The sequence below is a fragment of the Mustela nigripes genome, chromosome 6, assembly GCF_022355385.1.
Source record: "Mustela nigripes isolate SB6536 chromosome 6, MUSNIG.SB6536, whole genome shotgun sequence".
Lineage (NCBI taxonomy): Eukaryota > Metazoa > Chordata > Mammalia > Carnivora > Mustelidae > Mustela > Mustela nigripes.
The window spans coordinates 130,181,072-130,193,242 of record NC_081562.1 but is presented as its reverse complement, the minus strand read 5'-3'; the positions used below and the strand labels follow the sequence as shown (position 1 = coordinate 130,193,242).

General features: G+C 37.5%; 1 protein-coding gene across 1 annotated transcript in view; it reads left to right on the top strand.

The window, feature by feature from the left end:
- The window catches only part of MALRD1 (MAM and LDL receptor class A domain containing 1), a 751,478-nt gene that overhangs the window by 397,739 nt on the left and 341,568 nt on the right, over positions 1-12,171 (top strand). The gene's annotated exons all lie outside the window — the stretch shown is intronic.

Sequence of the window (12,171 nt, the reverse complement as noted above, 5' to 3'; positions counted from 1 at the left end):
TCTTTATACAAGGCCGATATAATTAATTTACACGTTTGGCTACTTCGGTTCTTACTGAAAAGACATAAAATATTAAAATACTAAAATTTATCTTTGGTAATCTCTGAAATTGTGTTTATCCATTATTTGACATGTAGATCCACTTATCATGCTTTAAACTAAGAGACAAAACGGTTTGCCCTTGATACACGAGGCTGGAGTTGGCCAAATGAAATTTTTGGGTCATTCTAACCATGTTGACTCTTTGATCCCTTTGTCCTCACACTTTGTTGGAAGATTCCCCATAAAACCTGAATGGGGTGCTCTCAGGGTTTTCATGTTCAAGATCGATGTTACCCATTCAGTGATAAACAAGGGGCTTCAGGTATTCTGTCCCTTCTCCTTACCGTGTGAAGGAGTGGAACAATCATATTCATCCATTATTATTTTAAGAGTCGTGGGTGGGTGCAACAACAAAAACGGGGGCACGGTGTGTGAGTTCACATCTCAAACACATACAAGACTAGGACTGTTAGCCCTTCCCTGGAACATATTGGTTTGGAGTAGGTTAATCAGATTATATGGTTGATAAAGTGAGACAAATTGTGCCGTCCTAACACAGTGCCATGGTAGATGTTCAATGTACCACTCTCACAGGGTGATGTTTTTTAAATTTAATTTCTTTTAATTTTTCTATAAACATATAATGTATTTTTATCCCCAGGGGTACAGGTCTGGGAATCACCAGGTTTACACACTTTACAGCATTCACCATAGCACATACCCTCCCCAATGTCCATAACCCCACCCCCCTCGCTCGACCCCTCTCCCCCCAGCAATCCTTGGTTTGTTTTGTGAGATTAAGAGTCACTTATGGTTTGTCTCCATCCCAATCCAATCTTGTTTCATTTATTCTTTTCCTACCCTCCAAACCCCCCATGTGGCATCTCCACTTCCTCATATCAGGGAGATCATGTTAGTTGTCTTTCTCCGACTGACTTATTTCACTAAGCATGATACCCTCTAGTTCCATCCATGTTGTCCCAAATGGCAAGATTTCATTTCTTTTGATGGCTGCATGGTATTCCATTGTGTATATATGCCACCTCTTCTTGATCCATTCATCTGTTGATGGACATCTAGGTTCTTTCCATAGTTTGGCTATTGTGGACATTGCTGCTATAAACATTCGGGTGCACGTGCCCCTTCAGATCACTACATTTGTATTTTTAGGGTAGATACCCAGTAGTACAATTGCTGGGCCATAGGGTAGCTCTATTTTCAACTTTTTGAGGAACCTCCATGCTGTTGTCCAGAGTGGTTGCACCAGCTTGCATTCCCACCGACAGTGTAGGAGGGTTCCCCTTTCTCCACATCCTTGCCAGCATCTGTCATTTCCTGACTTGTTAATTTTAGCCATTCTGACTGGTGTGAGGTGGTATATCATTGTGGTTTTGGTTTGTATTTCCCTGATGCCAAGTAATGTGGAGCACTTTTTCATGTGTCCTTTGGCCATCTGGATGTCTTCTTTGCAGAAATGTCTGTTCATGTCCTCTGCCCATTTCTTGATTGGATTATTTGTTCTTTGGGTGTTGAGTTTGCTAAGTTCTTTATAGATTTTGGACACTAGCCCTTTATCTGATATGTCGTTTGCAGATATCTTCTTCCATTCTCACAGGGTGATTTTAAGAATTATATGACATAATGTACTGCAAGCACATACCACAGGCCCAAGCAGGAGTAAACACTTGATAATTAAATTATAAGCTATTATTAATGTTATTATTTTACTTTGCACATGCTTGATAAATTTTAATAAAGTTAGGAAATTTTAAGTCAGATACAGATTAGATGTAATCTTTGGGAATTGCACTTTAGCTTTCTTATCCTTTATTGCCACAGTTGAAAATAGAGATAAATAAAATTGTGGAAATAGCCCAAAGGTCCATCAGCTGAAGAACAGATAAAGAAGAAGTGGCTTATATATATAATGGAATATTATTCAGCTGTTAAAAAGAATGAAATCTTACATTTGCAATGACATGGATGAAGCCAGAGAGTATTTTGCTAATAAGTTAAATAAGTCAGAGAAAGACAAATACCATATAATTTCACTCATATGTGGAATTTAAGAAACAGACAAGCAAGGGAGAAAAAAAAGAGAGGGACATGCAAACCAAGAAACAGACTCTTCACTAGAAAGAACAAACTGCTGGTTACCAGAAGCATGTGTCAGGGATGCACTAAATGGGAGGTGGGCATTAAGGAGGCACCTGTCGTGGTAAGCCCTGTGTTACAGGCAACTGATGAATCGCTAAGTTCTGCTCCTGAAACTAATACTACACTATATGTTAACTAACTGGAATTTAAATAGAAACTTAAGAAAAAGAAAAAGAAAATAGAAGTAATGAACATTTTTCATATGAGAATTAGAGATAATATTCATCAAGTACCCAGCACAAAGCACAGCATGTGGGAGGTGATGACTAACTAGTTGTTACCATCACGACTAATTTTATCATCCACTTGTACATTGCTCTGCAGTCATTTTTAACTACACCTTTCATACATACGCAAATTCATAGATATAATGCTTTCACAACATGCATGCACAAAATATACACAGTTATATGTGACATGTGAATTTTGCAACACACACATGTGATGTGTGTGTATACAGACATGCACATGTGCCTACATATGCGCGCACACACACACACACACATACTGGAGAACAATTTTACCCTAGTTTGATGATACATGCCTATTTTAAGGAAAGAGAGCCCATGTATGAATGCTGTTACAAAAAACTTTTGTACTCTATTTATTATGAATGGTGTATACAAAGTAAAAACTATATACATTGAAACAAATTCAAACCTAATTTATGCCAGTTAATTTGAAGCATAACTGGAGTGGTGTTCAGGCATACAAACACTTTGGGTTTGTTTTGCTTCCTATTAATAGAATTTAGCTTAGATGACTTGTTTTATTTTCCCCTTTGAATGAGATAATTGCCTTAGTTTCATTACATAGAATTTGTTTTCACCATGTTGGCAAGGTTTACAAATGGAAATTGCTTTGTTATAGATCACGTTATACACAGCTAGTATTAAGCTGGGACTGTGACTGTAGAATTCTGTCTACATAGAATAAGGAAATCTTTGCGGAAAGTGTTAGAAATGTATATTTTGAACAAATTCAGTAACCGCTGTTACTATCTAAAACAGAAGAAAGAAACTCAGAAATGTTTGTCATTTTCATCACAGTAAATAGGTCAGAGGTGATTGACTCTCCTTCTCTAATACGTTCAGTCTTGGCATCTCAAAGTTCAGCAATCCAAGCACTGCTCTTTCCCTGTCATTTTTATCCAGAAACCAAAATGCCAGCTCATCTTCCAGTAAACCATTTCCTGGAAGGCTCTCACTTGCTCACGGATGTGTGCCTCTCCTCCTGTTCTCTTCAGTTCATTCCTTCACTTGTTCATTCATTCGTTTCTTTGTTCACCTGGAAAAATGCACAGGGAGCATTTTCTGAGTACATGGTAGTTTCTCTTCTCCATGGGCGGTGTGGACTAGCAGGGGAGAAAGAGTCATTATGCACAGAACCATGTGGACAAGTACAATGGATATTATTAAAGTTTTGTGAAGAAGGGCTGCCTGGATTGGTGAAAGACCGTGGTGGATGGTCTTGACCAATCAAGACTGTTTAGCAAGAATGTGGAAATTGAGCTGAAATGTGCAAGGTTTTCAAAGAGAGTTTTCTAGAGGCAGGTGGCCAGCAAATGTAAAATATCTGTGGATGGAGGGGTGCAGGAAGGCTAGTAGATTTTTATGGTGGAGGCTTGAGGAGGGACCATGAGCTGAGGTTGGAAAGATGAACAGCACATGGACCTTGAGTTGAACCTGTGTCATTAGTCCAGTAACATTGTTGGTCTTGACCTTAACTCTGATAGGAAGCCATTTAAGGACGTTCAAGCAGTGTAGTGGTCCAATTGGCGTGTCGGAAACATTGCTGTGTTCACAGTGTACGACACGAATTTCAGGGGCACTCACGTGGATGCAGAGCATCAGTTAGGATGCTGTTTCATTAGGGAGAGACCCGAATGTCCCTGGAGACGTGGGTGGTTCAAGAAAAATTGAGAAAATAAAATGGGACAGTGTTAGTGGTTGGTTGAATCCAGGAAATGAAGGAGGAGCAGGCATCAATGATGACTACGGGATTTCTTTTGAATTCTTTTTCCACTACCTTCCTTCCCTATTTATTCTGCCTTCTGTAGTTCATACTCCACTATATAAATGTAGTATAGATCTTTCTATATTTCATAGAGCATTTCATTCTGTGTATCTTCTTGTCCAAACTGGAACTTGGTTCTTCCTTAACTTCAGCAGTGTGTCCACAGCCACCTGGAATAAAGAGAGTTCAGTCTTCCATTTGCCAGAAACCATGATGTCCAGAAAACTGTCAACATTCTTGTCCCTCGGTTCAGGTTAATACTCATTAGAGGAGTGTTAGCTATTTTGGATTCCCCAACTAGAATTACGACTTGAATCCTTTCTTTATCCTAGGTAGATGTCCTGGCATGTTATTTTTAAATAAAGCAAACATTTATTTAAATATACACAGTATCATCAAAATTGAGCTGGATTAAAGAAAAATATTTTCTTCTGAATTCTTTGTTTTCTATTTCCAGAGGTACTGCTAATTTCTTATGTCTCTTTCCAAAGACATTCACTAAACACACCAGCACAAGAGCATCTGGATGGCACAGGCTGTTAAGTGTCCAATTCTTGGTTTCTGCTTGGGTTGTGGTCTCAGGGTCGTGGGATCGAGCCCCACATTGGGCTCCGTGCTCAGTGCAGTATATGAATAAATTTCTCTCTCCGTCTCCCTCTGCCCCTCCTGTTCATCCTCTCTCTCCATCCAGAATGAATAAATAAATCTTAAAACACACACACATCAGCATGTGTGTATGTTGTGCGTGTGTGTGTTCCTCTTTCTCACTTTAAGAATATTCTTTTATTCTGTATGTGGGGCACCTGGATGGCTCAGTGGGTTAAGCCGAAGCCTTCGGCTCAGGTCATGATCTCAGGGTCCTGAGATGTATGCCAAAGTAAATTTCAAAGGTTTAAAATATTGAAATATTTTTTAAAAAATGAAATTACACAGCAATCATATAGTACTAGAAAAAAATATGGCAGGGCACCTGGGTGGCTCAGTGGGTTGAGCCTCTGCCTTCAACTCAGATCATGATCTCAGGGTCCTGGGATTAAGCCCCACATTGGGCTCCTTTCTCAGCAGGGAGCCTGCGTGCACCCCTCTCTCTGCCTGCTGCTCTGCCTGCTTGTGATCTCTCTGTCAAATAAATAAATAAAATCCTTAAAAAAAGAAAAAATATGGAAGAATTTTAATATTGCATTGTCAAAAACCATTTTAGGAAAGAATGAAAAATTTGACTGCATAAAAGTATAAAATAAAATTTTCCTGAAGTGATTTTGATCTGGAGATTTATCCCTACATCATACTTCTAGCTCTAGCTCTCTGTCTCATGGTAGTGGCTTCATTTGTGATATCTTAGAACCAATTCTCCCTAAATATTCATAGCCTCTAACAAGTACATTGGAAAACAATAAAATATTACTGTATTTTACATTTCCTGACAGCAGAAATAATTCCTTGGACTGTCTTCATGTTATTCCTGATAGGTGAATTTGAAACTTCAGAAAATGATAATTTTAAATGATCAAGCTCATTACCTTCTTAAATGTGATACACTAGAAATTCAAGGTATACAATTTGTTCACCACCAAGATGTCAGCAATTTCCTCCACGTCAGAATCATGAAGGAATATTTATTTTTAAAAAGTAGCTTTGGATTTCTTGTTTGAGTGCTTTTCCAGCAAAGGATTAGAACCGTTTGAATATTAGCATGTAATGTTAGCATAGTATTTCCTAATGATTAAGTATTAAAACTGGGTAATTAAAAAACTGAGGAATAAACTATTCTTTCTGGAAATATCTTTTTGAATGAACATGAGTGGCAATTTAGTATAAATTTTTGTCATGCTGAGCAAGGCTCTAGGAAGTGCTCTTCACACATTTTGAACATTTGATGGGAATGAAGACGAAGGAAGCTGCCAGAACTGTATTTGAGCCAATGTGCACGTTGTTCTTAGTCGAGGGCTGAGCCCATGGCCCAAGAAGCCTAAAAACAGAGAAGCTGTTGGTTTTTGAACAAGAGTCTCTGACAGACTGCAGTAGTTAGCCACTTTGGAACCGTGATGGGCCTTCTTCTCAAAGCTTAGGATGCCACAACACCTTCACATTTTCAAGTCTTTGCTTTAGATTACTAAGGGGAGAGATCAAGAGGCTTTAAAAAAATAACAAATATGAAGCACATTCAGAATGTTTCAGGGTCTCCCAAAGCAACTGGTCTACCATTTTTTTTTTAACTTACTACATAAAACCCAAGAACCATAAGGGTTTTGTTTTCTATTCTTACATCCCTTAACAGGGTTGGCTGCTTGTCGGAACTCTCTTGCCACATAAATAGAACTGCAAAGTGAGAAAAAGAAAAGTAGCCCATGACATCTGGGACCTGGCCTGGTACTATATCATTTAGGCTTTGGTGTTGCTCTGAACTGGTGGTTCTCTTGTTGGACATCAACAATTTCACAGAGTGTCAACATCTGACAAAGCCACTCCAGAACGATGGATCACGATAAAAACAAGATCACTTTGTAATCGTGACTGAACACAGGCCAAACACGACCATTAGCTTGGCCAAAAAATAAAGGACCAGACATCTCCCTATCTTGACTCATAGGAGTGTTTCCAACCCATTCTGACTTTAGCCTATTCTAGTCATCCCTTAGTTAGGTAAGAATCAGTAAGATAGACAATCATGTAATTATTTCTCCTTCCTGAAAGCACCCAATCTGGATCAAAATTCCACTTTCTTTGACCCTCCCCAAAATAATCTACCCAAAGCCCTAATGTTGTTGGTTTTTTTTTTCGTTTTTTTAAAGATTTTATTTATTTATTTGAGAGAGACAGAAAGGGAGAGAGAGCACAAGCTTGGGGAGAGGCAGAGGGAGAGAGAGAAGCAGACTCCCATTAGTCTGATGTGGGGCTCGATCCCAGGACCCCAGGATCATGACCTGAGCTGAAGGCAGAGGCTTAACTGACTGAGCTACCCAGGTGCCCACATACTAGTAATTTTTAATTTGATGCTGGAATTGTGAATTCCTATTGCTAAGTGTTAAAGCTTGATATAGTCCTTTAAAAAGCATTGAACTTTGTTCTAGAGGCGCTGAAGTTGCTAACAGTTCTGTCGAGTCCTTATAGAGTTTAAGTTTTTTAAAAGACAGATTTAAGATAGAAGTCTGCAACTTTTTGATACTAGTTTTTGATTATATAAAAATATTTTTATATTAATATTTGATTAATATAAAATTTTTGATATTGATTTATTGAAGTATAGTTAAACATATAATATTACATTATTTTGGAGTGACAACAGTGATTTAACCATTACATATGTTGCAAAGTGTTCGCCACAATAGCTGTAGTCACCATATAAAGTTATTACAGTATTGCTGATTATATTCCCTATGCGGCACTTTCCATCCCTGTGACTTACTTATTTTATGACTGGAAGTTTGTATTTCCTTATCACTTGCCTCTTTGCAAAATTTCCTCTGTGTTTTTTTTTCTTGAACTCAGGAAACTTTAGTTTTTAAAGTAATCTAGTGTAAAAACAAGTTGAGATTAAAAGAATATATTCAGTGAGTGAGTATGTTCAGCTTTGCAGGCCATATGGTCTTGATTGCAACTACTTAACTGCCATTTTAGTGTGAAAGTAACCATAGATAATGTGTAAACAAGTGGGCATGGCTAAGGCCCAGTAAAACATTATTTACTTAAACAGGTGGTAGGCCAGATTCGGTCCTAAAATGATAGATTGCCAATCCAATCCACGATCTAGATTCTACTTCCTTCTAGAGTTACTTTGGCCCCTACTAAATTGTACCCTCTGGAGCTCCTACGGAATGCCCTGTGTTTTCACCAAGGACTCCACATTCTGGCTGATAGAAACTCAAAGGTATGTGGCCCTCTGTGAACTCTGGCAATTTTTCAGCATATAACTCCTAGTTATTATTCTCTTAGAAATTGTTCTCAGTCTCTCTTTTTGGATTTTTATCCTACAAATATAAAAACTAGAATTTAAACCAAGACTTGGGCATATCTCTGGGTCTCCTTCTCTGTACAGCACTCTTTCCTCCACCACCGAGCCTTGAAAATTCCAGCTGTCCCATACTATCTCCTCTATAGCGTGTGACTCCATTTAATGCTGGGCTGATCCTATTGGAGTTGGAAAGTGCCTCCATACAGAAATCTAGGGGTGATCATAGGGTATGCCTTTTTTCATTTCTCTAAAAGATCACAAACTTGTATTTCCTGATGTTCAGTGTCTATAAACACTTGTATATACTTTGCCTACGTTTCTAGTTGTTTATTGCTAAAGGATAATTTCATGGTTTATTACTGTTTCCTGCTGTGTATATACTGGGAGCAAAAGTCTTCATATTACTTATTTTGATACTCAAGTTGTCTCTGATTTGGCCAGTAAATTTCTCTAAAAGCTGCCTCCTTAAGCCTTTCATCATAATGCTACAATTTTTTGAGCACTTTATTATTTTCTGGTACAAAAAAAACTAGGTTCTTCTTGAAATTCTTTGTTCTTAGTTCCAAACAGACTATTTTCTCAGAGATCTGGCTCCTTGTAATGAGGAATAATATTTAAATATAAATAGAATTTGAAATAGAGGAGTGACATTCAATTATGTTAAAATACCACATGGTTTTATTTTGTTTAATGGACCATAAGGGGTCAAGGGTAAGGCACAGAAATCAGAAAGGAAAGCATTATAATAAAATCACATAAAATGATAGTCTCTTAGACGAAAATAGTAACAATGAAAAATTATATATGTTATGAAATAAAAAGTTCTATACACACACACACAATTGTGTCCACCTTGGAACTGAGGATTGGCTCACCTTTGGCCAAAATTTGTTTTGGATGCTAAAACTGACAATATTGATTGTACACTCAAAGGGTTGAAAATGTCCATTACTCACATAATGAGGCCTTCTGGGACAACAGGGTAGTTCCAAGGCATGTCCAAAAGCAGTTTTAGGGAACAAGGAAAGGAAATTGATTCGGAGTTTTCTGGTGCATGGTGGGACTGGGGTGAGAATTTCCGTGCACAGTTAAGGACATACATGGTTTGAACTGCCTGCCAGTAAGGGGAGTACCTGGGCTATCGCGCTGAGTTTCTGGATGTGGAACACAGAGGAAGCACTGTCAGCAATCCAGTCAGACATCAAAACGTGGAGCTAGCCCCTGCCACACTGAGCTCCTTCTAAGATTTGTTTTTCCTCCGAGTAACTGGGGTTATAGAGTTGCCATAAACACAGTTGAGGAAGGCTATTCCCTGGAAGAATTTGGAGGCAAAGAATCAGTTTTCATTCCAGTAAGTTAAGCTTCAGATGTCTGTAAGATTTATTTGCATTGGAGGTTTTCACTTTCATCATTTCCTTCTTGCAAAAATAAACGGCCCACTAAGAAGGTCTCTGTCCAATTTGAATAATACATTTTTTACTAAAAATCAAAGTGATAATAATGTCATGAAAGCTTTAATATCAGAATCACTTAAATACATACACCCTCCCCCTTAGTAGCTGGTTTCTTTGGACAAAACAACAGACATGGGAAATAATTTGGAAATAGGTAAATAACACTATCAATGTTTATAATTTTCCTTGATATTTGGCAAAATGTTTTATGGGTAGGAACACATGATAGCAATGAAATTGTTTTTATTAATGTGAAATTGTTTTTATTAATGCTTTCTGTTCAAAATAATCTAATGTAGTATTGAAATTGTTATGTTTTTTGAATTATGTAGCTACATATGTTTTAGAAATTTTAAAAAATTATGATTATTCTAAAATATTGGCTATATCTGTTGTATAATATATTGGGATCTGTGGTGTGTTCCCATTTAGAAACATGTTCAAATTACTTTCTTGTTTGTTTTTAAAAGAATTAAATTTAAGTTTGATGCAGTCACTTTGGAGAAAAGCATCTTTTTTTTTTTTAATTCACTTCTCTTTTTATTGGTACTGTCTAAGTGATCTCCTTAGAGATACAATTTAATTTTTAAATTTTTTAAAAATGTTTTATTAACACATAATGTGTTATTAGCCCTAGGGGTACAGGTCGGTGAATCGCCAGGTTTACACACTTCACAGCACTCACCATAGCACATACCCTCCCCAGTGTCCATAACCCCACCCCCCTCTCGCTACTCTCCTACCCTCGGCAACCCTCAGTTTGCTTTGTGGGATTAAGAGTCTCTTACAGTTTGTCTTTGGAGAAAAGCATCTTAAGAACCAGTTTTTTTTTTTTACTCCCCAAACAAGTTGGAATTGACAGAATCAATACAAGTGCCAACTTGTGTAAAATTAAATGATCTAGTAATTTCACAGGTTCTCAATAGTCCCATGAGAAATAATGCATCTGGTAGTCAACACTACCATTTTTGTTTCTTGGTGGTCTGGTCTGGTGGTAGTTGACCTGGATCACTGCTCTTCTTTTTTTCAATAGATTAAAAAAAAAAGAAAGAAAAAAAAAAGTTCGGAAGACAATAGACCTGGGTCCAAATTGCATCTCTGCTCTTGAAAAATCATCAAGTTGCTTAACATCTATAATTATTTATTTTTCATCTATAAATGAAGGATAATGTACATGCTCTTCATTTCTGTGTAGCTTAGAATTGCTTTAATGTTATGATTCTGAGTCAGGCTCTGTGAATGAAACATTAAAGGCCTTTTGTCTTACCCCCAATCTGCTAAAACTGAACTGGGCAGAAATAAAAATAGTTTAATCCCACGCTGCAAGAAAGGAAACTGTTAGCAATTAACCCGGACAAGAAAGTTTTGTTAGAGGCAGAATGCATGGTTGAAACTTATTTTCAAAGGCTTTGCAAGTGTAAAGGGCATTTAATTAGGCAATTTTGAACAAACAATCCAGAAACAGCTTAGTACACAAAATGGCTAGAAGCCTTCAGAGCACTAGTCTTCTCCCCAGTGGTTTCTACATGGCATCCCATCCAGGTCCTCCCACTTCTTCCCTCTTAGCCATCTAGTTTCTAAAATATGGGACTGATCCAGGTCCTGAAAGCTTCTTTATGAGATTTTGTCCACAGTTTTCAGCAACCAGAACACCGTCTAGTGAATCCCTGCATCACCCCACAGGTCCAATCCACACCTGTCCTCAGCTCCCAGACAGCCTCAGGCCATTGAAGCTACCACACAGAAATAAAATAGGGAGGCATTATCCGTTTCTGTACATACCAGATGGGGAAGACAGAAAGGGAGAAAATTTCTGATAACTGTGGAGTCACAGCAACTGAGGAGTGGATAATCCTAAATTGGATCTTTGAATGACTTCTTCTACTAAAATATTGTTACCCTGGTGTTACACCCTATTGTAATATTGGAGCAGGATAATTATAATATCTTAAGCTTACACACTGAACTGGTTTGCCACTTCCAGAACACTGCATTTCACTCACTCATGTATTTGACTAGTATTTTCTGATCACCTACTAATGGCCAACCTCTGTTCTAGGCACTGGGGATATCAACAGTAGTCTCTCTAATTAGCTTAACTTCTGTAGGTGGTGCTATTCTTTTTTCTTTTTTTAGATAGAGAAACTAAACTCATCAAGGATAGGATGATGCAAGTCTCATAGCTGAAGAGGATCAATACCAGGGTTCAAACTCAGGTCTTCGGAAACATTGCTCTTTATTTTAAGCTTTCTGGAGGAAAAGAAAAATCAGCAAAAAATAAAACTACTGTTGATATTTCTTTGTAGGGAAATTATTTCTAAAATTCTAAGCAATTGACAGATATATATGCTTTTTAGAGAAAAATCTGTTATAAAGTTGAATATTATTTATATATTCATATCCCTGCTTCTTTGGAAGTACTATCTATCTATCTATCTATCTATATATATATATCTGTATTTGGTTTCTGATAAATATTGAAATGCATGGGTGGTAATGGAATATGCTTCCAAATACACCATAATACATATGCTTTTAGTATCCTAAAGA